The 6000-nt window shown below is 49.2% G+C and overlaps 1 protein-coding gene across 1 annotated transcript in view; it reads right to left on the bottom strand.

Annotated features, from left to right (window-relative positions):
- Nucleotides 1–5994, bottom strand: part of KLHL29 (kelch like family member 29) — a 310021-nt gene extending 304027 nt beyond the window's left edge. The window contains exon 1 of the mRNA XM_034659845.1: nucleotides 5588–5994. The gene's annotated coding sequence lies outside the window, so the exon portion shown is untranslated. The remainder of the gene's footprint in view (nucleotides 1–5587) is intronic.
- Nucleotides 5995–6000: the final 6 nt, after the last annotated feature.

Genomic DNA, 6000 nt, shown 5'->3' on the forward strand with positions numbered 1-6000 from the left:
TTGCTGCTGCCAATGCTGTCATGACTCCTTCACCTAACCTCTCCTTTCTAGAACACGTCTCTAGGCCAGACACTGGGATGCATGTTTTACTGGGGTAAGATCAGTCATGATTATTCCCTCCATCTTCATAAAAGAAAACTGAAGTTTACTGGGATTAAGGATCCTTCCAAGGTCACACAGCTAGTAGGCACCAGGGACTGGACTTCAACTCTGGCACTGAGCCCCTGTCTTTACCCACTCTGCAATATCGCTGCAACTCAGACAAGCCCTAAAAGCAAGAGATTCAAGGGACTTGCCAAGAAATGCACACATAGGAAAGGAAGTGCAAATGTCAGTCACATCTACTGTATTCTTTGCTTGACCGTGTTCTGTCGACTGCATTTTCACCAAGTCTCCTAAAGAGAAGATCAGTGTAATACATGAGTGTAAAAAGTGGTAGAATACAGCAATCCCTCCTCTGGGTATATATCCAAAAGAACTGAAAGCAAGATCTCAGAGGTATTTGTACACCCGTGTTCATAGATATGAACTGGAGGATTCCACTTATGTGAGGGATCTAAAGTAGTCAAATTCACAGAAAGTGGAGTGGTGGTTGCCAGGGGCTGGGAAAGAGGGAAATGGGCAGTTGATGTTTAATGGGAACAAGTTTTCAGTTTTACATGATAAAAAAGTTCTGGATGTCCATGTCACAATGACGTGGACTATAGACTTAAAAACGTAAAGATGGTAAATTTTATTTGTTTTTAAACCACAATTTTAAAAAAAAAGAAAGTGGCAGATTATATATTTGTATATATGTGTGTGTATGTTTTTATATATATTTATGTACATGTGTGTGCATATCTTTAAAAGAGTTAATGGTTTAAAAATTTCAAAACTCTAGGGCCACCTGGGTGGCTCAGTCGGTTAAGCATCTGACTCTTGATTTCGGCTCAAGTCATAATCTCAGGGTCTTGAGACCAAGCCCCATGTGGGGCTTAGTGTTCAGGAGGGAGTCCGCTTGAGATTCTCTCCCTCTGCCCTTGCCCCCCACCCCCTGCTCGTGTGCACTCTCTCTAAAATAAATAAATCTTTTTAAAAAATTTCAAAACTCTGTAAAATAATTATAAAGACCTGTGGGGCCGATAGCAGCCTCTGAATGTCTGGGGAGCTGACCTCTTGGCCCAAGCCCGATCCCCTGCCCTAACAGTGCTCAGCTGTTCTGTTCTAGCTTCAGAATCACCATCATCCGCTGCCTCTGTTGAAGGTCTACAAACCACCTGACTTTTACGCAGATTCCCTCTCTCAAGGGAAATGAGAAATCTTCCCCTTCCCACCCTAAAGGTGGAAATGCCCCAAGACAATTACGATCATTTCAAGAATAGCTGTGTTGCTAATGATCAACTTGCCTCATCCTAATTTGCAGCTCCAATTTCCCTGTTTTCAAGTGATTTCTTTGAAGAAAGTACAGACTACCTTTCTGCCTAGGGTGTTGGGAAAGCAAGCGTGTAGCTGTTTCAAGAACCACAGAATCTGCTTTCCAAGTGGTCCTGATCTCATCATTTCTGATACAGCAGGCAGATAAAGAATCCTGACTCACTTTTCCTTCTTAGCCAAAATTATTAAGACCATTTCTATGGTAAAACTTATTTCAGATGAAAGTACTCTCCAGTGACTACATTACCCAATTTTTCTAGCATATTGGGAAATGACCCTCAATTTCCCGAGTAATAGCAAATGAGCGTCTTCTGCACAAACTACAAATATTCTTCCAGTTTCTAAACATTTGGGTCTCCATGTGATTTACGTGTTCATAAAGAGATTTCTTGTTCTCCAGTCATCTACCTCGTTTCTGCCTTGGTTTATCTTCACCTTCCGTAAACTATGCCTGGATTTCTTAGTTACGGTTCTTCTTCCTCCCCCTACCCTCATGCAGGCATTTAGTTGACCGATTATAGAATCACAAGGTTGGTTATAATTCCGTTTCTCCATCTGACTTTGAACTTAAGTGTTCCAATTACTTCGCTTGATCCTAATAAGTCGGTAGCGTGCTAACGCTTGCCTTGATATTTCTGAAATATACAGGGTATGATTAGCATGGGACTGCATCATTAGAAAGCAAAATGAAAGCGGGTGAGCAACATCATGGCTTGCATTTAAGCAAAGCTGCCTGGTCAGTGAACTTACAATGTTACAATGATCCTAGGGATACTATATGCTGTGACTAAATGTATATTGTATTTGAAAAATCCTCTGACACTCCAGAACCTTCTGTCTTTTGGTACTACTAGAAAAGATCCTAGGATAGGCCTGTTGCAAAAACACAAAGTTCCAAAGTCTGTTTAAGCAGATATAGCTGAAGACATAAAGAATCCTTGAACCATTATAAGGTAGGGGAAAAAAAATAGAACTAAGGAAAGAAGGAAGGAAAGATAAAAGAAGGAAGGAAGGAAGAGAGGGAAGAAGGGAGGAAGGGAGGAAGGGGAACTCTTTAGTCAATTCTGCTGGATTGCACTGACGTCCCCAGGCCATAAAGCAAGAAAGCTTTACGGTAAGCCTGCTGGAAGAAAAAAAATACCCATGCACACACACATTATCAAATGAGATGCTAAAAAACGACATTAGCATCAATGGTGTTATTTGAGTCTATAAAAAAAAAATTAACCCCTTTATATCTGTGTGTAACCAGGAACAGTGTAAACTTTTGGAAACTAGCAGGAAAAAAGAGGAAACCCTTTAAACTGGGAATGATTTGCAGCCAAATCAATTGATAAATAAAATAAAAAAAAAGATGGCACAACTGAAATTGATGCCAAAGATTTATAAGGTTGACTAAGTAAACAAAAATGGAATGGATCACCATGGAAATGCATGAATATTGAAATAGGCAAGATTTGAATAGACTAATGATATGCCTCACTTAGACTGACAGGTGTTGATAACAACTCTGACACTCAATCCACACCAACATCCACACTTCTAACATGTTTATTCCTAGAAAACAGGAGCTGATTTAAAGGTTCCTTTGGTAAGAGCTTATAAGAAAAATACATTTTCTAATCTTAAAGGGACTAACTCAATTCTCATCTACTTGAAAAACAAAAAAGGTTTTATCTATTTGCTTTCTGGATATGAGGAGCTGCAGTTAGCAGAAGTCATTCTCTTGGGCTCTACTAGTCTTTGTTCCAATAAACCTCTCACAAAACTGAATTTTCGGTCTGGCTTATCTCCCACACTGAGTACTTGAAGTATGACCACCACTCATTAGAAACATAATTAAAAAGACACAACACTAGATCCACCCCCCAAGCACATACAGATGAAAACCAATAACCCTTAATCTATTTGTTACCATAGCTACCATAGGATTTTTTTTTTTTAATTTCGGTACAACTCTAGGTATTTCGTTTGGATTGTTGCTTGCAAATGAAAGTTGGAGACCTACAAATTCCTGTTAACTGTGTAGAAATGGGGAGACTGAGCAGAAGAAAATGTTTTTCTTAATCATGGAGAAATATGGTTTATAAGATGCTTTTACAGAGAAGTTATTAAAATTGGTTAAATGCATCAGCTCATAAGCCCATTTAAATGTCATTAAATTCATACAGAGTTTAAGGACACATATGCTAGTAATTCCCTGATTTATAGCAGGATGATAAAACAAGAGCATTCAGAACAATGCATGGGACAGAGACTACAGTCATCAGTAGCACACAGCTCCATACCTGTATAAACACCTAGAAGATGTGACTACTCGAATACGTGCACACCAAGCAGCCCTTAAAGTATTCACCTGTGCATTACAGGGCAACGATTTTACTAAGTGCCAGGATGAACAATCTGTACAATTGTTCCTGATCCCGCTAAGAGTGAAAAAGTTAGCTCTACACTTCCCCAATATAATTTTTTAAAACCTCAGGAATGAAGTGGGCTAATTAAATATGCCATTCACCCTACACCGAAATAATTCCTTTAATATGCTCTCCCAGGGCTGAGCTGGACATAAGACCATAGGGCAACGGAGGGAACGCTACAGGGACCAGACAGATGACTTTAAAGAGACTGTAATTAGGGTAAATACAGCTGTAACCAGGACAGATCTGTCACTGCAAGAGGAGTCCGAATCCCAGCGTAGCCCAGCGTAGTTCGGCTGATGAGAAGCTGGAGCCTGCATCACTGGAGCCTGACTGTCCCTGGGCTGACGAAGTGGAAGTTTCGCGTGCAGCAGCAGCACGGCGTCCTCAACGGTCCGGTCCCTCCAGCGCCGAGGTCTCGCCTCACGCTACATAAATACCCGCGTCCAAGATTCGCCCGGGGCGGGCCGCGGCGCAAGCACCGTAGGGCAGGAGCAGAGCGTTTGCAGAGCGGCAGGGATGGCGAAGGCGGCGGCTCCTTACCCATCAGCATCCCCAGGGACCCGCGGGAGGACCCACCAACTGACCCTGTCTGCCGTTGGGTTCTAGAGCCCAGGAACAACAACTGGCTTCTCAGCTGGCGGACCCAGGCATCCGAGACTCGCGCTTTGCCCCCACCCCTCGTCCGTGACCGCTGTCCGCGGGCAGGCAGCGAGTCCCCCCGCCTTCCCCAGCTAACGCAGACCCGACCTGCCCCGGGAGCTGCCTCGGACCTGCCCCAGCTCTTGGCTCCGCTCTCGCGGCCCCAGGCAAGCGCGCCCCTCCCTCGGGGCCCGGGGCCCGCGCTGCCCAGAGCCCGCACCCGCGCCTCGACTGCAGAAAAACCTCGCGCTCTCGGCCCGCTCCAGGCCACGGAGACCCGGACGTGAGCACTCTGCCACCCTGCACCCCCGCCGGGGTCGGGGCGCGCGTCCACACTCCCACATCGCACAGCTCGGGGTCCACACTATCTCACACATAAACAACCCCTCCCCACCCAACACCACATTCTCGTCCCTTCACCATCCCCATGGGCTCTCCTTTCCGCGCCCCAAACACGCTGGCACCCAAAAGGTGTTAAGGTACGGGGGTCACAACCAGGTCTGTGCAGGTTCCCTCCTCATGGCTTACAAGCTCCTCTACCTCGAAAGTTACTTGGGATTGAGTGAAGAAGAGACCCTGTCCCCAAATGCAGGGTCTGAGGACAGGAAGGGGCAAAATCCCAACTCAGCTTCTCACTGCACAGAGGCGCGCGCCTCCCCAAAGGGCAGGGCGCGCGGCCACCCCCGGGGTCCAGCCCTTCTGTGCCTCCTCCTGGCCCCCAGCCCGGCGCGGGCCCTGGGCAGCTCCGGGGAGGTGGCCTGGAGAGGAACGGGCACTGCCGGGCCCAGCCAGGGGGTGCCAGGGCCGGGGTCACACTCGCCTCCAGCACCCCAGACCACCGCGATATTGGCTCCCGGCAGCCCCCGTGCATACACACCCGGGGGCAGGAAGTTTCCCCCCCCCCTTTTTCCCCTGGAGCAGCGCAGGCGCAAGGGCTCCTGCAGCCTTGCGAGTCCAGACGCGGGAGGCTCCTACCGCCGCCGCCGCCGCGGGAGCCGAGCCCAGCGTTCCGGGTTCTCGGGCCCCGCTCCCAAGCCTGGCCCGGCCCCACGCAGCCGCCAGGACACGGGGTCCCCGGCGCCGCATCCTTGGCGCCCCAACCTGGTTCTTACCTCTGGCCGCGCTGCTCCGGCCCCGGCCCGACGCCCAGAAAGCCGGGGGTCGCGGGTGGGCGCAGGAGGGCTGATGGATAGGGGACGGCGCTGGCGGGTAGCGGTAGCTGGGGCCGCTCGGGTCCTGGCCGGGAGAAACGGATCCAGGTCCACCCTCCTCGCGTTCCTCCTCTCCGCCTTCTCCTTCTTTTCCTTCTCCTCCTCCGCCGCCGCCGCCTCCCGGCAGCCCAGGGAGGATGCCCGGGAGAGGGAAGTCAGTCCTTCTGCCTGTCAGCCTGTGAGGCTACGCGCGGCGCGGCTCTCACCGAGGCGGCGGCGGCGGCGGCGGCTCCGGCAGCATCGCCCCCGCCCTCTCCCCGCAGCCGCGGCGGCCGCGGGGCTGGGGCTGCTCCGGGCTCCTGCTCCAGGCGGGG

This window comes from Ailuropoda melanoleuca, chromosome 4 (genome assembly GCF_002007445.2).
Source record: "Ailuropoda melanoleuca isolate Jingjing chromosome 4, ASM200744v2, whole genome shotgun sequence".
In the NCBI taxonomy this organism is placed as follows: domain Eukaryota; kingdom Metazoa; phylum Chordata; class Mammalia; order Carnivora; family Ursidae; genus Ailuropoda; species Ailuropoda melanoleuca.